Genomic DNA, 19,220 nt, shown 5'->3' with positions numbered 1-19,220 from the left:
GAATCAATCCAAAACTTATCTCCAAAGTAACAACATCCCATTAAAAAATGGGCCAAAGACTTAAAGAGAGTCTTCTCTGAAGAAGAAACAAAAATGGCCTATAGACACATGAAGAAATGCTCAACATCTCTGGTCATAAAAGAAATGCAAATCAAAACAACTCTAATATTCCACCTCACTCCAGTTGGAATGGTCAGGATCAACAAAACTAATAACAACAGATGCTGGAGGGGATGTAGCCAGGAGGGATCACTACCAAGTTATTTTCAAAAGCTAAGTATGAGAGCTCCAATTTTACCCCATCCCCTTTTCTTTTAGTATGCCATCAAAGTAGTTATGAAATGATATCGCATTGTGATGTTCCTTTGTATTTTTCCCCCACTGGCAAATGGTGGTCAACATCTTCTCATATGTTCATATGCTATGTGTTCATAGGCTTTAAAATTTCTTCCTGAATTTTAATTTTTTTATGTTTTTATTGTTGAATCACGGTCTAAAAAATTTAAGGCAATTTTTACAAAACTGAAACTCAGTACAAAAATTAATAATTTATATAATAGAGAGTTACACAGCACCAAAACCAGAAGTGGAGGAGAAAGAAGGATGTGAAGGGAAGAGAAGGAAGAGTAGATGGGCAATGAGGAATTTGGAAGACTTTGATCCAGTTAGATTGACTTTGCTACCAAAGTAAACACAAACCATAAAGGAGGGAAGTTTTTTGTTTGTTTGCTTGTTTGTTTTTGTGGGTCATGGGGATTGAACTTGGCCTGGCACTGGCCCACAGCTCGTCAGCAAAAGGCTACCACCCTACCCTTGAGCCATAGCCCTACTTCCCATTTTCTAGAGGTTAATTGGAGATAAGAGTCTCAGGTCCTTTTGTGCCCGGGCTGGCTTTGAACCTTGATCTTCAGATCTCAGCTTCCTGAGTAGTTGGGATTACAGCTGTGAGTCACCATGCCTGGCTCAGAAAAAAACTCTCAAAAATCCTAAATAAAACTGCACCTGTAATATGGAAAATAATAGTATTTCAGTGGTAATAATGAAGTAGCATAATGAAGTAAGACACACAATTCTCTGCACATCCACAGAAGACACACACTGCAAATATGATTTTGTCTAAGAAAATATATTTCCAACAAAATAATCTTTTAAAAAATTTAAAAGAGGGGGAGGGTAATGGGTACCAAGACATGTGAAAGGGTATCAATGTATGTGAATTAATGCACTTTCTATCTGGCAAATATCATGTAACCCTTTTACTAATTACAATAAAAAATATATAAAATAAAATAAAATAAAAAACAGAAAAAAAGAATAAAGCCTGAAATCTCTATCGCAAAAAAAAAATTCTAAAGAAATTGTGTAAATAAGGAAACAGATTTTAAATAATACTCAATACTTCTGATTTTTTTTAAAAACATACTGGCAAATTAAAAAACATTTTAATTGGGCCGGGAGTTTGACCTTGTGGTTAAAGTGCTTGCCTAGCATGCACAAAGACCTGGGTTCGATTCCTTGGTACCACATACATAGAAAAAAGCTGGGAGTAGTACTGAGGCTCAAGTGGTAGAGCTCTAGCCTTAAGAAAGTCCAAGGACAGTGCTCAGGCCCTGAGTCCAAGCCCAGGACCGGCCAAAAAAAAAATTAATTACGCAGGAATTGAAGGAGTTACTACAGCCTAATAAGTGCATCACCCAAATCCCAGAGCATGTATAGTTGAGTAATAAAGTTTAAGAACATTGCCTTTAAAATATTCCCCATCATGTCTTTTATTCACCATTTCTCAAATCCATTAAAAAATTGTAAGCTGATTACATAAGGATTGCAAGGTACACCTGAAAAATTAAAAGGTGTACTTTATCCTCAATACTTCCACAAACAAAATGAGAACTCAGAGGCAGATCAGATATAGTTATATACAAATCTGTAACTATTAGAAGTACTGAAATCTTAAGGATATATATTAAAACAATAAAGAAGAAAGGAATTCCTTATATAAAAATAGAAGGTTTCCTCTAAAACCCACACAAACCAAGTATCTTTATGAAGGGTTAAGCCCCTAGTATTCCAAATGTGGACAGAAACCTTATTATAAAACTAGATAATTAGACATGACAGTCAGATAGATAAAAGAATTAAAGGAATTGAAAAATCAGAATGCTCACATATGAAATTGAGGTATAAGATAGAAAAGAATCATTATTGGGAAATGATACTGAAAAAAAGAGAATGCTCCTAGATCAACTTTCTACCTTGATAAAAAGACAAAAATTAGGATTTTGCCTCAGACTATTCTCCCAAAAGAAATACATGTTAAAACCTGAAAAACAAATTTATAAAACTTTTTGCATAACATATAGAAGATAATTTTCTATCATCAATCTGGGATGTATAATGATGTATTGCTACATTATTTTTTTTCAGTCCTGGGGCTTGAACTCAGTGTCTGAGCACTGTCCTTGGGCTTTCTCAAGTCTAGAGCTCTATCTCTTGAGCCACAGCACAACTGCCAGCTTTTTCTATATATGTGGTACCTAGGAACAGAATCCCAGTCTTTGTGCATGCTAGACAAACACTCTACCACTAGGCCAAACTCCCAGCCTCCTATCTTAAAATTTTATATCTGCATGAAGGAAAGAAAGGATACCATGAATGAAACAAGAAGTCAAGACATGGATTAGATAAAATTTTTGGAAGCCTATCAGAATGGGAAAAGAATCACAATTCCAAATTAAGATAGAAAGACTGAGAAGCAGTTTCACACCCATAACAGTTGAGAAACTAATTTTAATTACAGCTTGTATTAGTAAAAATGTGGATAAACAAGACTGAATAAGTATAAGTGGGAGCAATTTAGACCTACCTAGTACAGGTGAAACTGTTCATGCTCTAGGACATGGAAACCCCATTATCATGGCTTCATAAAGGGAAAGCTCACATGCATGTAGTGGCATACAACACACACACACACACACACACACACACACAAAATACACCATAATTCACTTTGAGAATAAATATCAAGTTTCAAGAACTAGACATATTGCAAATGTTACCTTGTAACAGGCAGAAGAACAAATTATTAATAAAACAAAATGGCCAAAGATAGTTCTACTCCTGAAAACTAGAAAACAAACTTTTAGGAGCTTGAAGAGAATATAAATCATAATTTCTTAAAAATTCAAGAGAAGTTAAATACATTTACATCAGTGGTACCAGAAAAATGACCATTCCCATGAATATTTACCAATAAAAATTGGAGTACAGATGGGCATCCTTCATCCAAAATGTACCAAGGTAGAAGTAGTTCTGATTTCAGAGGGTTTTTTTTTTGTGGAAGAAGGCAGATTTTGGAATATTTGCACATGTATGATGAGGTATCTTCAAGATGGGATCCAAATCTAAACATGAAATTCATTTTTGTTTCTTAAATGTATACCTGAAAGGTAATTTTAAATGACACTTTCCACTCATCTACGTTTTGACTGTGACCTATCACATAACTTGTGTGGAATCTTCCTATGACGGCATTATGTGAACACTGAAGGATTACAGTTCAAACCCAGCCTAGACAAAAAAAGTTTGTGAGACTCCCAATCAACCACCAAAATACTAAACCAATGGAGTGGCTCAAGTGAGAAGAGTGTCAGCTATGAGTAGGAAAGCTGAGAATATGAAGCTTTAAATTCAAATCCCAGTGTTGGCACAAAGAAATGCTAAGCAAGTAGATCAATACAGTGCAATTACAATTTTAATTATTTTTGGGGGGTTGTGGGACTTGAACTTGGCTTGGGCGCTGACCCTGAGCTCTCCTTCTCAAGGCTACCACCCTACCGCTGGGCCTGAGCTGTGACCCTGAGCTCTTCAGCTCAAGGCTACCACCCTACCATTGACCCAAGCCCCACTTCCCATTGTCTAGTGGTTATTTGGAGATAAGAGTCTCAGGTCCTTTGGTGCATGGCCTGGCTTTGAACTTTGATCCTCAGATCTCAGCCTCCTGAGTAGCTAGGATTATAGGCATGAGCCACTGTGCCTGGCTTACAGGTTTAAAATTATATAAACAAAATTATATTTTCAGGAGTGTAAGTTTGGCTCAATATCAGGTTATTAGTACAAAATAGCATTCTAATCATTCCAGTAAAAAATTGATTCTCCACATAAATTTTGAAATGTCTGATAATACTATAGCTGATAAAGATCCAATAAGATAGGAATTAACACATATTTTCTTAATGTGGTCAAACACACATCAGTATCTTACTTAATTGGGACATATAAGGCCTTTCAACCTGATCACAGACAGAGCCAAGATTCTATTACCTTCACTACCAGCTATTATTTCATTGGAGTCAATGCAGTTATAGAAGAGATACAAATAATGGCAGATGAATTACAAAGACTTATGTAAAAGCTGTATTTGTAGATAAGATAGTATGCCTGTAAAATGATTGGAATCAATAACAAAATAAACTCAATAAAACAGACTCAGTAAAATTTAAGGCATCAGCTGCTTCATAGATACAGATAGTAACCTGTTGCAGATTATTCTGGGATAGAATTACATTATCAGAAATGATAAACTACATAAGGAAAATTTTATGTAGAAAATGTATCAGATCTCTGAGACAAACATTAAAACATAAGCCACAAAACCAAATCTTGAAGAAACATTCACTGTTCTGCAATAGAATGACTCAGATTATAATGAGGTCAGTTTGAAGTTACTTTGAAAAAATAACACAGTTCCAATAAAAATACCAACAGTGAGAGTGAGCCTAGTTAATTCAGCTTATTGCTATGCTGCTTTTATAAGAGAGAAATATCCCCACTATCATAAAAACACCCAGCCAAATTTCACATGAAAAATCTTGGGAGGACAGGAAAATATTCTAAGAAAGTAATAGCTGATAATGATAAAATAAGTTTTTTTCTCAATAAATCATTTGACAATGAAAAAAAATGAAAGAAAATAGTAGCTGAGAAAAGAAAACAGTTCCTTCCTACAACAAGCATACACATTTTCTGAAATTAGGAGTATGGTACATGAATGGACAACCATGGAAGAAATAGACTTGAAAACCAACAGTCTCTACAATAAAGGCTACACCTGTTACCAAAAGAAGGGGCTCCATCCAATAGTTCTAGGAGAACTGGTTGACCACAGAAGTATACACTCTGATCTCATCAGGAATCTAAATACAAAAAGGATGAGGGGCCAGGAGTTTGGCTTAGTGGTAGAGTGCTTGCCTAGTATGCACGAAGAGAGGGGTTTGATTCCTCTCAAACATATACATAGAAAAGGCCATAAATGGTGCTGTTGCTCAAGTGGTAGAGCTCAAACCTTGAGAAAGCCCAAGGACAGCAGTCTGGCTCTGAGTTCAAGGGTCAGGACCGGTTCAAAAAAAAAAAAAAAAGAAAAAGATGAAGCTATATAAATGCAGAAGGAAACTAAGTAAATTTCAGTTTAACCAGGTCTAAAGGAATGGCTGCCTCACTATGGCTCAAACTCCAGATGCCCCACAAGATGTACAAACGTGAGTCCACAAAATTTTAAGTGGCACTGTATTTTAGTTACTTATTCTTGTGGCTACAAATTCCTACAAACCTAGCTTACTTCAATTAAGTTATCACTTTCCAGTCTGTAAAGGAGAGCCAGATAAGTCTCACTGATCTACAATAAAGGTCACAACATCGCTATCTGAAGGCTGCAAGAGAGAATTTCCTTTCTAGTTTTCTTCTCCTGAAGGGACTGTAGATGTCACATATATTTCTTGTCATAGGGTCTTACCTCTATCTCCAAATCTAGTATCTTTGCACCTTTCTTTCTTTCTTTCTTTCTTTCTTTCTTTCTTTCTTTCTTTCTTTCTTTCTTTCTTTCTCTCTCTCTCTCTCTCTCTCTCTCTCTCTCTCTTCTTTCTTTCTTTCTTTCTTTCTTTCTTTCTTTCTTTCTTTCTCTCTCCCTCTCTATTTAATATGGAACGCTTCACGAATTTTCATGTCATCCTTGTGCAGGAGCCATGCTATTCTTCTCTGCATTGTTCCAATTTTAGTTTATGTGCTGCCGAAGTGAGCAGTCTTTGCATCTTTCCAATCCCTTTCCTTTCTTCATTTCTTCATTTCCTCCCCCTTGTTGCTGTTGTTGTTGTTGTTGTTGTTGTTGTTGTTGTTGTTGTTCTTCTTCTTCTTCTTCTTCTTCTTCTTCTTCTTCTTCTTCTTCTTCTTCTTCTTCTTCTTCTTCTTCTGCTGCTGCTGCTGCTGCTGCTGCTGCTGCTGCTGCTGCTGCTGCTGCTGCTGCTGCTGCTTCTTCTTCTTCTTCTTCTTCTTCTTCTTCTTCTTCTTCTTCCTCCTCCTCCTCCTCCTCCTCCTCCTCCTCCTCCTCCTCCTCCTCCTCCTCCTCCTCCTCCTCCTCCTCCTCCTCCTCCTTCTTCTTCTTCTTCTTGTCCCAGGCTTGAACTCAGGGCCTGAGCACTGCCCTTGGACTTCCTCAAGGCTTTAACTCTACCACTTGAGCCACAGCACCACTTTCAGCTTTTTCTATGTGTGTGGAACAGAGGAATCAGACCAAGTCTTGGTGAATGCTACACAAGCACTCTACCACTAGGCCAAACCCCTGGCCCCAAGATTGAATACTTTTATATATAAAACTAACATTGAATTCTGTCTCTCTCTCTCTCTTCAGCTCAAAGCTACTGTCCTACCTCTTGAGCTACAGCAACACTTCCAGTTTTCTAGCGGTCTAGTGGAGATAAAGAGTCTCACGGACTGTAATGCCTGGGCTGGATTTGAACCGTGATCCTCAGATCTCAGCTTCCTGAGTAGCTAGGATTACAGACATGAGCCACTCTGCCTGGCTCTTCATATCTTCTTTTAAGCACAGCAAGAAATGACTGTGAGCTTTCATGGGTCCTGCGATTACATGGGATCCAACTAAATATTCCAAGACTGGTTATCCATTTCAGAGTCCTTGATTCAATTACAACTTTTAAATCATTTTTACTGTTTATTTGTTTCAGGACTCAAAATGTGTACAATGTTATAGACCATTATGTTGATGACCACACAATGGCAAGCAAATATTATGAAAGTTGCAAGTAGGAGTTAAGAGTATTAGTTAGAATAAACTTTAAGGTAAAGAAGAAATGCCATAATAGAAAAATCAGCATGTCATAGACTCTTCACAAAATGACAGCTAAGTTGCCTTTAAAGTAAAGATGCTCAAAGTTATAACCAGAAAAATGCAAATTATCTGTATATGGAGACACCATTTTTCATTAATCAAATTGGAAAAGCAGTACTGTTTGATAACTCAACTATTAGTAAAACCATTGCTACATATTACTAGTGGAAATATAAATAAAAAATCTTTTTAGGGGAAAATTTTATAACAGGTAACATTCTTCTTTTTGAGTACTCAGGTACATACTTGGGCATTGCTGTGTAGTTTCTTATTTTGTTTTTTTTGTTGTTGTTGTTATCATTCATGGGACTTGAACTCAAGGCCCAGGCACTGTTCCTGAACTTTTTTGCTCAAGGCTAGCACTCAACCACTTCGAGTCACAGCTCCACTTCCCATTTTCTGATGCTTAATTGGAGATAAGAATCTCATTGACTTTCTTACCAGGGTAGGCTTTGAAGCACTATCCTCAGATCTCAGCCTCCTGAGTAGCTAGGATTATAGGCACGAGCCCCCAGCACCTGGCTCGCTGCACTGTTTTAAGTGTACATTAAGTTTAAAGTATCTTTGATTACTTATTGCTTCCTGGTATTTCTTTTTATCCTTGTTTTACGCTTACATTATCTGTTAGTTTTAGATTGTAAGCTAGTGTTTGACTTTGTAATCCTTTACTGGGCAGCTTCTATTCTATTATCTGCATAGAAACACTGAACAAATCATACTGATTTGACAATTATTATGTCTAAACAATGGTCTTATTAAATGTAATTTAATGTTGGAAATAGCATTCTTTTTATAACACATGGCTTATTAATTTTGGATACATCCCAGATTACTATCTAATATACTCTTTCCCTGGTTCTTACAAAGTTTTTCTTTTATCACAGCTAGTTTTATGTAAGAAAACATTATTTCTCCAGTATCTAAACCTCTGTGGTTATGGCTCAGGGCCAACTGAGTTTAATACAACAACATAGAATACAATCTCCCTGGATTTTTTTATATGTTGCATTGACAGCTGGGTAAACCACTGTTCTATGATAATATTATTATTATTAATGAAATTTATAAAGGGAATGTGGTTAAATAGTTATTCTTTTAGGGTCTGTTATTCTGCTGTGGCTTGGAAACAAAGCAAATAAACACACACCATGCAATATAGCAATCATTTCATTTTTAGTACTTAAAGATCAGTACACTTTATAGCTATTCACTCAAACATCATTTATTAAGCAACTAATACATCAACTTCTTTGCCAAGTCCTTAAATGAGAAATGCGGGCTCCTAAACCAAAAAAGAAGTTAATAACCTCAATTTTAATAGCACATCTTCTAGATTTATATAATTCATATTCAGTGTTTATCTTTAGATTAGTTCCTGAAATTAGTAAGCATGTAAGCTCATACATTATGCATGTTCATACCTAGTAATGTATACAATATATATATGCAAACTATAAATGCACACACGCTCTATGTATGTGTGTGTTTATGTATCTTTATCTCCATAAATGATGTGGTAACCTAAGTATAAAAATGTGAAGAAACCCATTATGTTTGCTTACACCAATCTAAATTAGGAGTCAGAGTAGTATGCATTTCTGAAATGATTACTGTAAGAAGAGCCCTGGAATATATTTAAACAAATTAGGACATTATACATATTTCTATCTGAGCATGAGGACTGAGCCTTAGGAGGATTCGTCTTATGGAAATAACAAACGTGATTACATTTTACAAGCATCCTCCTAATCCCTCTCTCAAATTTTTATTCAACAATTCACAACTGAATGTTTCAGTGTTTTCAACATGGAAGTAGGAAGATGTGATGGGTGAGAAGAATCTAGAAATCAAGTTGCACCATTTTCCAATTTGCATTGTAGTGGACAAATGAGCTTACAAAGTTTGAGGCCACAGAGGACTCAGTGATGCCTGTGAGGTTTCTTCATGCACATTTCAGTACTTTACTCAGAGGATGAAGGAGCTGTTGGCGCCCCCAGGGCTCAGCAGAGTGGCTCTAAGGATGTTCTATGAAGATTTGACATGGGAAATTAAATCTGTGATGGCCTTGCTCTAGTTAAGAAGTTAGGCTATTAGGGGTTACTCTACATCAAGGACTAGAACTTTGCCCAAAATAAAATTTCATTGGAAAACAACTATACCAATTTCCTTGTATGTTCTCTGTGGCTGCTGTTGAGTTGTAGTTGCCAAGTTGAATAGCTATGGCAATGAAGGACCACATGGTTACTCTTCCTAATGCCAAAATTATTTGCTATTTTGCCCTTAGTTTAAAAGGTATGCTGACCCACACTCTATTTTTATATGATTTTATTATAATTAATAGAAGGGTTACATTATATTCGCCAGATAGAAGGTGAATTAATTCACATACATTGATACCCTCTCTCATGTCTTGGTCCCCATTTCCCTCCCCGACCCCCACCCCTCATCTTGTTTTCCCCCCTTCCCTATCCAATTTCAAATAACCAAATACAAATATATCCAATATATCAGATAACAGAGTGAGATATTGTAACAATATGAGATAACCAAGGGACAGCAAAGGAGATGAGAGATAACATAGTACATTAAGGACAACAATCACTCATTATATGGCTTTTGTTTCTATATCCTAAAGGTCCTTTCATTTAGCGTCCTACTATATGACCTTATGTATCAAGGTTTTGCTCTATTGCAAATCTCTGCTATGAGAGCCCAAGGTTTCTACTGACTATGACAAATGAGGGAAACCATTGAGCCTGATTTTTGCCTCATTCCTCTCACTGTTGGCATAGAGGAAGGCAGTTGATTTTTGAGGGTGATTTTTATACCCTGCTACACTTCCAAAGTTTTGAATCAGCTCAAGAAGCTTGGGAGTAGAGTCTATAGGATTCTTTAAATACAGAATCATGTCATCTGCAAAAAGGGAAAGTTTTACTTCCTCTTTCTCTATTTGGATCCCCTTTATGCTTGCTTCTTGCCTTATTGCTCTGGCTAGGAATTCTAATACTATGTTAAAGAGGAGTGGAGAGAGTGGGCATCCTTGTCTCGTTCCTGATATTAGAGAGAATGGCTTTAGCTTTTCGCCATTAAGTATAATACAAGCTGTGGGTTTTTCATACACAGCCTTAATTATACTGAGGAATGTTCCATGGATTCCTAGTTTCTCCAGAGCTTTTAACATAAAGGGGTGTTGGATCTTGTCAAATGCCTTTTCTGCGTCTATTGAGACAATCATGTGATTTTTGTCCTTGCTCATGTTGATGTGTTGAATTATATTAATTGATTTGCGTATGTTGAACCAGCTTTGCCTCCCTGTGATGAATTCTGTTTGATCATAGTGTATAATTTTTTTTGATGAGTTGTTGTATACAGTTGGCCTGTACTTTGTTGAGAAGTTTTGCATTGATGTTCATCAAAGAAATAGGTCTATAGTTCTCTTTCTTTGATGAATCTTTGTCTGGTTTGGGGATGAGGGTTATACTGGCTTCATAGAATGAGTTTGGTAAAGAGCCTTCATTTTCAATTTCCTTGAAGAGCTTGAGGAGTATTGGTGTGAGCTCTGCTTTAAAGACCTTATAGAACTCAGCTGTGAATCCATCTGGCCCTGGGCTTTTCTTAGGTGGAAGGTCTCTTATTGCCATTTCTATTTCAGTGCTTGAAATAGGCCTGTTTAGCTGTGTTAGTTCTTCTTGGTTCAGTGTGGGTATATTAATATTGGCTAGGAATTCATCCATTTCTTCTACATTCTCAAATTTGTTGGTATAAAGGTTTGAGAAGTATTCCCTCATGATATTCTGGATCTTGGTAATTTCTGTTGTGATATTACCATTTTCGTCTGCAATTTTGTTTATTTCGGTATGCTCTCTTCTTTTTTTGGTAAGATTTGCTAAGAGTCTGTCAATTTTGTTAATTCTTTCAAAGAACCAACTCCTTGTTTTGTTGATTCTTTCTACAGTTTTTTTTATTCCAATTCATTTAATTCTGCTTTGATTTTAATAATTTGTTTCCTTCTACTGGGATTAGGGTTGGTTTGTTGCTCTTTTTCTAGGAGTTTAAGGTGACACATTAAATTGTTGGTTTGCGGTTTTTCCAATTTGTTATTGGAGGCACTCAGAGCTATAAATTTTCCTCTGAGTACTGCCTTTGCTGTGTCCCGAAGGAGTTGGTATTTTGTGTGCTCCTTTTTGTTAAATTTCATAAACTGTTGGATTTCCGTTCTGATCTCTTCAACAATGTGTTGTTCAATCTCCATGAGTTACAGGGTTTTTGTTGGTGGAGATGGGTGTTCCGTTCCAATTTGATGCCCTTGTGGTCTAAGAGAGTGCAAGGAATAATTTCAGTGTTTCTGAGTCTGCCCAGGTTTGTTTTATGCCCTAAAATGTCTATTTTGGAAAATGTTTCATGTGCTGCTGAAAAAAACATATATTGTGTTGTTGCTGGGTGGAATAATCTGCAGATGTCTGCTAGATCTAGTTGGTCTGTACAGTTGTTCAATTCTAAGTTTTCTCTGTTGAGTTTTTGCCTTGTTGATCTGTCCATAGGTGAGAGTGGTGTGTTAAAGTCACCAATAATCACTGTGTTTCGATCTATGTATGGTTTCACTGAAAGTAAAGTTTGCTTGATGAAGTTCGGAGCTCCGGGATTAGGTGTGTAGATATTTAGGATGGTTATGTCCTCCTGGAAGAAAGATCCCTTTAGCAGTATGTAGTAACTTTCTTTGTCTTTTTTCACTAATTTTAGTTTGAAGTCTATTTTATCTGATATGAGGCTGGCAACTCCAGCCTGTTTATGGGGGCCGTTAGCTTGATAGAGTTTATTCCAACCTCTCACTTTCAAAAAATGTTTGTTGTTTTGGGTAAGATGTGTCTCTTGAAGACAGCGGAACAATGGATCTTGCTGTTTGATCCAAGTAGACAGTCTATGTCATTTAATTGGAGAGTTAAGTCCATTGATACTGAGGCTGACTCACACTTTAGAACGTACTCTCCTATCGTAAAACCTTATGCATAGGAATAAATATATACTTCCAAAATCTACTGCAGATCCCTAATCCAGAATCCAAATTTCTCCTAAATCTGAAATTTTCTAAACATTTTACAATAGGTTGCCATGTGCAAAAAAGTTCACATTTCATCTCCTGTCATGAGTGGTAATCAAACCACAGGTGCCTTAAAAACATCACATGCCATCAACTCCATGTTAATAATAGATATATCTAAACATAACTATTATGTTGAGATGCAGACTTCATCCCTAAGAAATCTTACTTTATATAGTAAATTGGCATCTAAATACTTCTGTTCCCGCTTGCTTTGGATAAGGGTTACTCAGTCCTAACAACTTTAATTTTGACTTTCAATGTAAAACAACTATAGTAATTAAAGGTATCACATGAATTCTAACAAGTCCTCAACTTTCTGATTTGAGTTGTTCTACAGTGCACAATCGATCTATTTTAAAAGAAAGACTAGGAGTGCTTTTAGATAATTAACTTTTAAAATTAAACCTAAATTAACTTTATATAGCTAGCAACAACTACACTAAGAATACTTTCACATAATTAAAATGTGATGCTTCTAATGAATGGCTGACTATTGTATCTCCACAATATAATGGTAGCTGCTAATATCATTTCAAATTGTGTTATGTGGAGTTTATATTTTCTCAAATATAAACATTAATTAAAAAATCTGTTTTATAAATCATGGCTACATTGGCGATCAACTTTCAACAAATCACAAAAGTCTTAAAATTGTGAAGCTTCTAAGAAAGGGTAAATTTTTAAAAATGTTGAGGGTGACCCAAACATTTTATGAAAGAGAGAACTCCGCAAGCTATTTTGGAGAGATTTTGAGACTAAGACAAAGCAAAAAACTAAAGGCAAATTTAGTACTTGAGAGGCTGAAAAATTTTAGCATCATAATGTGATTAACTCAGTCTTTATTCTATTTCAGCCTGGTAAAGATACAGGGTAGTTAACAGGCTCTCAGTTCTTCATGATTCAGAAGAGAAAGTTTAGTTCTTCTGCATGTTGTCAGATGTTGCTCATCATAATTATTCTAATCCTTGCCTTAGAGAGCCTAACATCATGAGAACTGGTGGCTGCTCTGCCACCATGAAATGCTTCTATTTGGTCAGCATGAGTTACAGTAGAAGCTGCAGTCCAATCATGTTGCTAGAAAGAAAGGAGTCAAAAATCCATGTTGACAGCTTGTTCACTTCTTTAAGCAATAATTGAAGACTTGCACCATTAGGCCAGACTAGGTTATGTCTGTGCTTCATTTAAGTAAAGCTGCTACAAAACAGCACTACTAAATCTCACAAAATTGTGAGGCTCCAATGATAAATTGGTACACTAGTATAACATTGGGCCGGAGTGGCAATGCACTCCTGTAATCTCAGGTACTCAAAGGGCAGAGGTTAGAAGGATTACTGTTCAAGGCCAACCCATATAAAAAAGTAATCATGACTCCCAACTCAAAAACTAAGCTAGGTATTGGTGATAAGCATTTGTGGTCTGTATAAGGCACAGGTAGGAGGTTCCTGGCCCCAGGCAAGGTCTAAGGAAAGAGAATGAGATTCTATTCAAAGGAAAGTAAGTAAAGCAAAAAAGGAGTAAGGGTGGTAGAATACTTGTTTAGCAAGCAAAAGACTCCATTAGATGAAAGAAAAAAAAAGACAGGATGAAAGAGAGACAAAAAAAGAGAGAAAAGGGAAGAAGAGAAATAGAGACAGACAGACAGACACAGACACAGAGAACAAGGTGATTCCTAGATTCATCTTGTGGTTTTCTGTGCATGTTCTGCATAAGAACCAAAGTGAATAATGTCAATAAAATTGCATGTTATATACACTGAGTGGGTAGAATTAACTACTGCTCTAAAACGTTTAATTGAAGGCTCCCTGCTTCTAGCCGATGTGTTTAGAACCAATCTAAGGAAGCTTTAACCCACAGGGTAGGATTAAGTTGATGAAACTCATTCCTCAAGTGGAGGTGGAAGAAGTAAGAAATATAAATAGATTTTAAATGGGTTATATACATGAGTGAGGGGGCCATCACAGTTAATGAGAAGAAATACTGTGCGTGGGTCAAGTTCAGATGTTTGAAGTTGACATCAAAGAGGCCCTCACTTTACCATTGCCAATTCTGCCTAATACAGAGATGGCATATGGCCATGGAGCACCCTGGCTCGTTCTTGACTTCCAGTTGTTAATCTCCCAACACTGTGCTTTGGGATGTCTGGAGGAACTGCCAGGTTGTGGGGCTCCCTCCAGAAGATGTATATACCATGAGACGATTTGAGCATGTGTTACTCAAGAGACCTCTGATATTCCTTCTTCTTGTGCAAGTCAAAGGGACAGGTTTGCATTCTCACTTTATGCAAAGACTCGAGTGTCTATGGTCCTATGGGAAAATTTTCATAAGGATTTATCCACATTTTCCTCTGGTTTGCCCATATGACATCCTGAAACCATGGATATTTTGTGGTGTGTCCATCAACACAGGCAAGAATTGATTCAGAATTATTCTCACTGAACACTGGCATGCCTTGATGAAATGCATGTATCTACATGGCATCCACCACATGGCAGAAATTAGAAAAATGAAAACGTAAACCATGGTACCCATCTATAATACCCAGTTGTCCCCTTCACTGCAGTGATATTCTAGATAAAGATTTATTTTGGACTTTGTTTCTTCTTCTTTCGCATTTTTTTCTGGAATGTTAAATGTTAACATAATAGATATTAATTTCCATAATGATCTGTAACCCCTTCCAATGGCCACAGTTAATCATCTCATAAAAATTTTACCAATTTTAGGAATGATCTAATTATAATTATTTGGCTATGAGTACTTACCCACAAATAAAGCCTTGGGCTTTGGAAAAACTCAAATCTGAAACAGGATGAGGCCATTAAAAGAGGGGGTTGGAGGTTGGGTATGTAAGTAAAGGAAAAGAAATGGATTTTCTAAATTTAAAACACTCTGCCTTTTCTTCAAATAATGATTTATGTTCTTCCAGTTCATAAGAGAGTAATTGGATATGTGTGATGCAATGCGAAAATTTGAGGTATTTTTGCCTAAAGGTTATTAGCAATTAGTACCATGAATGAAAAAAATCATAAAGTTACAATAACAACCATCTCTCATAGGATGACTAAAACTGGACTTGTAATCTGGTCACAATAAATTATATTATGTTTATATTAGAGCCTAAAGTGTTCAGAGGGAAATTGCAGGGCTGAGGCTAGAGTTTAGCAGAGCATTTTTCTAGTACATAGGAGCCCTGGGTACAATTGCCAGGATCAAATTAAAACAAACAACCAAACAAATGTAAGAACAGACAAGTTAGTATATGTTTATACGTGGCTATGATTAAATAGTGTCAAAAATCTTTAAATTCTATGGAAAAACTCTACATTCCTGTCTTTGGAAAAGTATATACTGAGGCAAAATATGAAAAATTGTCTTGGGAATAAACTTATTTTGTGTGTAGCAAGAGTGCTAAGTAATCCAGATGAGACGGAGTGGAATAGGAAAATCTGGATTTCTCCTTATAGCCTGGATAGAGTTTTATGTTTGGGGTGGGGAGAGAAACAAAGAAATGTGTGCATAGGAACAATGGTAATAAAGGAGGTCAGGAAAGGTTAGTAGGGATATGTATGTGGTTACAACTAGAAATATTTTTATTTGGGGCCAAGAGCGTGGCCTAGTTGGTAGAGTGCCTGCCTAGCATGCATGAGTACCCTGTACAAAGAAAATGCCAGAAGTGGTGTTGTGGCTCAAGTGGTGGAGCTCTAGCCTTGAAAAAGCCAAAAGACAGTGGCTAGGTTCTGAGTTCAAGCCACAGGACTGGCAAAAAAGAAAAAGAAGAAGAAAGAAGAAGAAGAAGAAGAAGAAGAAGAAGAAGAAGAAGAAGAAGAAGAAGAAGAAGAAGAAGAAGAAGAAGAAGAGGAGGAAGAAGAAGAAGAGGAGGAAGGAAGAAGAAGAAGAAGAAGGAAGAAGAAGAAGAAGAAGAAGAAGAAGAAGAAGAAGAAGAAGAAGAAGAAGAAGAAGAAGAAGAAGAAGAAGAAGAAGGAAGAAGAAGAAGAAGAAGAAGAAGAAGAAGAAGAAGAAGAAGAAGAAGAAGAAGAAGAAGAAGAAGAAGAAGAAGAGGAGGAGGACCAGGAGGAGGAGGAGGAGGAGGAGGGGGAGGGGGAGGAGGAGGGGGAGGAGGAGGAGGAAGAGGAAGAAGAAGAAGAAGAGGAAGAAGAAGAAGAAGAAGAAGAAGAAGAAGAAGAAGAAGAAGAAGAAGAAAGTTTTAGTTGTACTATAATATTTCTAATAAAATTTCCTTCCTCTCATTCTAAACATGTTTGCTTTTGCTAAAAATTTCCAGGATTCAGACTTCCATTGGTATTGATTTGGACAGACGTATTCTTGATAGGATATTATGAAGAATTAAATAAGTAATAGTAGAATCTATCTCAGATGTCAAATGCAGATAACTAATTTCCTTTATTCTGAGCATGAGAATTTGAGGCAGTCTAGTGGGAGAGGTATTTTAAGTAGACATGTCTTTTAGCACATTTTAAATTATTATCTCTCAGGGGCCAATGGTCCCAAAAACAAAGTCTTTTTTTCATATATTTTTGATTGTAATTAATAGAAGGGTTACATTATATTTGCCAGATAGAAGGTGCATTAAATCACATACATTGATACCCTTTCTCATGTCTTGGTCCACATTTCCCTCCCCCCCACCCCCACTCCTCATCTTGCTTTCCCCCTTCCCTATCCAATTTCAAATAACCAAATACAAATATATCCAATATATCAGATAACAGAGTGAGATACTATAATAATATGAGATAACCAAGGGACAGCAAAAGAGATGAGAGATAACATAGTACATTAAAGACAACAATCACTCATTATATGGCTCCAAAAGCAAAATCTTAAAGTGCATGTAGAATACAAGTATGAGAACTTTTGCTTGGTTGTTACATCATTTTTTTTCTTCTTTTGAGTGGCCTTCTGCATAATCCCATTGTTCATTTATTTACAAAGCAGAGAAATTGCAAAGTCAATTAACAATGAATAAGTCAGGGTAAACGCGCATTTGGCTCTTAACTAGGGAGTGAGTTTGCAAATTTTCTGGAGAATACTGAGGAGACCACATCAGACAATGCAATTTTCCTTAATAGGGACCATAACCCCAGAATAGCTACTGCTTCTTTTTCTAATATCCTGTAATTGACTTCTCTTTGCACCATGCTGTGCTTATAACTTGTGTGGAAACTTAAACATTATTCAGAAGAATGATTTCCTAGAAACCCTTTCGAATATGGTCACAGACTCTGACCTGGCTCTGGTGCTCTGTGTGTCTGCCAGCACACTCTTTTATTGCTTCTGAAAAGTTTGAGGCTATGAGACAACTCAAAAGTTAGATCTTGAAGGTGATCCATGAACATAATTATTTTCCGCCTACTTTCAAGAAGGGAAATGGCCACTTCCAACACTCAGCGATTCAATGCGTCAATTATTTCTCTACCTCATCATCTTCATCATTCAACCCTTCAGCTGACCCGCTAAAATTATAGATTAATAACTCTCAAAGAAATTACCTATTGCAAGCCTATTTCATTACCAGGGGTTAGCCAAGAATACCTAATTGACATTATAGGGCCACTCAATGGCTGGCAGGAACAGAACTGCATATTGTGAGGGATGAACTAGGGTTCAACTAGGGTTGGTAATAGCTGAAACTCAGTAACAGTTTGCCAGTCACCAATCAATCAGACTAGAGTCCTTTCATTGAGCAGGATTACAGGCATGAGGCTTCAGTACTCGGTTTCTTATATTTTTATCTTTGAATACTTATAGCAGATTTGGTAACTCATTTGAGCAAGTACAATAATTTGATTGATGTCAACCCTCTCATCATTCTTCCCCATCCCTTTCAAACCCTCCCCTCAATTTTCTTAGCATCATAGGATATACATTGAATATAGGCCTATATTCTCTCCTCACTTCCTCTCTTCATTCTTCTACCTCACCCCCTCCCCCCGGACTTCGCTTTTTACCACTGATTTTTTTTTTTAAAGCCTGTTACAATCTTTCAAAATCATCACATTCCTTCTATTCATAAGGTGGGTTGTAACTCAGGAGAACAGAATGAGATGAGAGGCAAGAAATACACATTTGATTTTAAAATATAATTTTATTGTTACTATTAAGGAAAGTTGTACAGAGGGGTTACAGTTTCATGAGTCGGGCAGTAAGTATAATTGTTCTTGGACAATGTCACTTCTTCCTTGGCTTTCTCTTCGTTTCCCCTTCCTGTCCCTGCCCACAGCTGCAAAGTTCATTATTACATAGTGCATATTGACTATCATGACTGCATTTGTTCACCTGCCTCCTTCCACTTTTGTGATCCCACAGGAAACCCCTGCCCCACAAAGGCGACAGTGATGATGATGCTGATGATGTCGTCGACGACGATGACAACAACAAGAACAGCAGAAGCAACAGCAACAGTTTCAATTTCTTAGACTTCATTTTGATGAAAACAGTATTTTAGATACACATTTGATTTGATACTGGCTAAAGTCTTTATAATGACATGCATTGATGTGATCAGACATTCTATCTGATTTTAATTTGAAAGCTGTATGAAATAAAAGGTTAGTAAAACAGGCACTCTTACTGGCTTTGTATGTCTCTAGCAACACAACTTCTTCATTACACATCCCTCTCTTTACTTGTTAACTGTAACTAACTTGAACTTTTGCTATCTGCATACCAGAGACAAATGACTATCTTCTATGCCTGAAGTTTTCTCTGCCCTGAGATATCTACAGGGTAGTTCTACCAGTAACTTCCAATCTCATTTTTTTCTTTCTTATCCTTTGATTTAGTTCACCATATTTTCTGGGTTATCTGTGAGGTCTAGTTTGGAATGCACAATTGTACAATGTGGTACAGTTAAAAGTTCTCAAGAAAAGAAATTATATTTTATATTTTCTCTTTTTAGAAGAGACCAGTTACCATACTGCC

General features: G+C 36.6%; 1 protein-coding gene and 1 non-coding gene across 3 annotated transcripts in view; both read right to left on the bottom strand.

The window, feature by feature from the left end:
• The window catches only part of Nckap5 (NCK associated protein 5), an 864,637-nt gene that overhangs the window by 581,948 nt on the left and 263,469 nt on the right, over positions 1-19,220 (bottom strand). The gene's annotated exons all lie outside the window — the stretch shown is intronic.
• Positions 5,968-6,074, bottom strand: LOC150056470 (U6 spliceosomal RNA). The gene has a single exon (XR_016537351.1). It is a non-coding gene; the product is annotated as a U6 spliceosomal RNA (small nuclear RNA).

Source organism: Megascapheus bottae, chromosome 12 (genome assembly GCF_031878675.1).
Source record: "Megascapheus bottae isolate mThoBot1 chromosome 12, mThoBot2.hap1, whole genome shotgun sequence".
NCBI classification, from domain to species: domain Eukaryota; kingdom Metazoa; phylum Chordata; class Mammalia; order Rodentia; family Geomyidae; genus Megascapheus; species Megascapheus bottae.
This window is presented reverse-complemented; position numbering and strand designations above follow the sequence as displayed.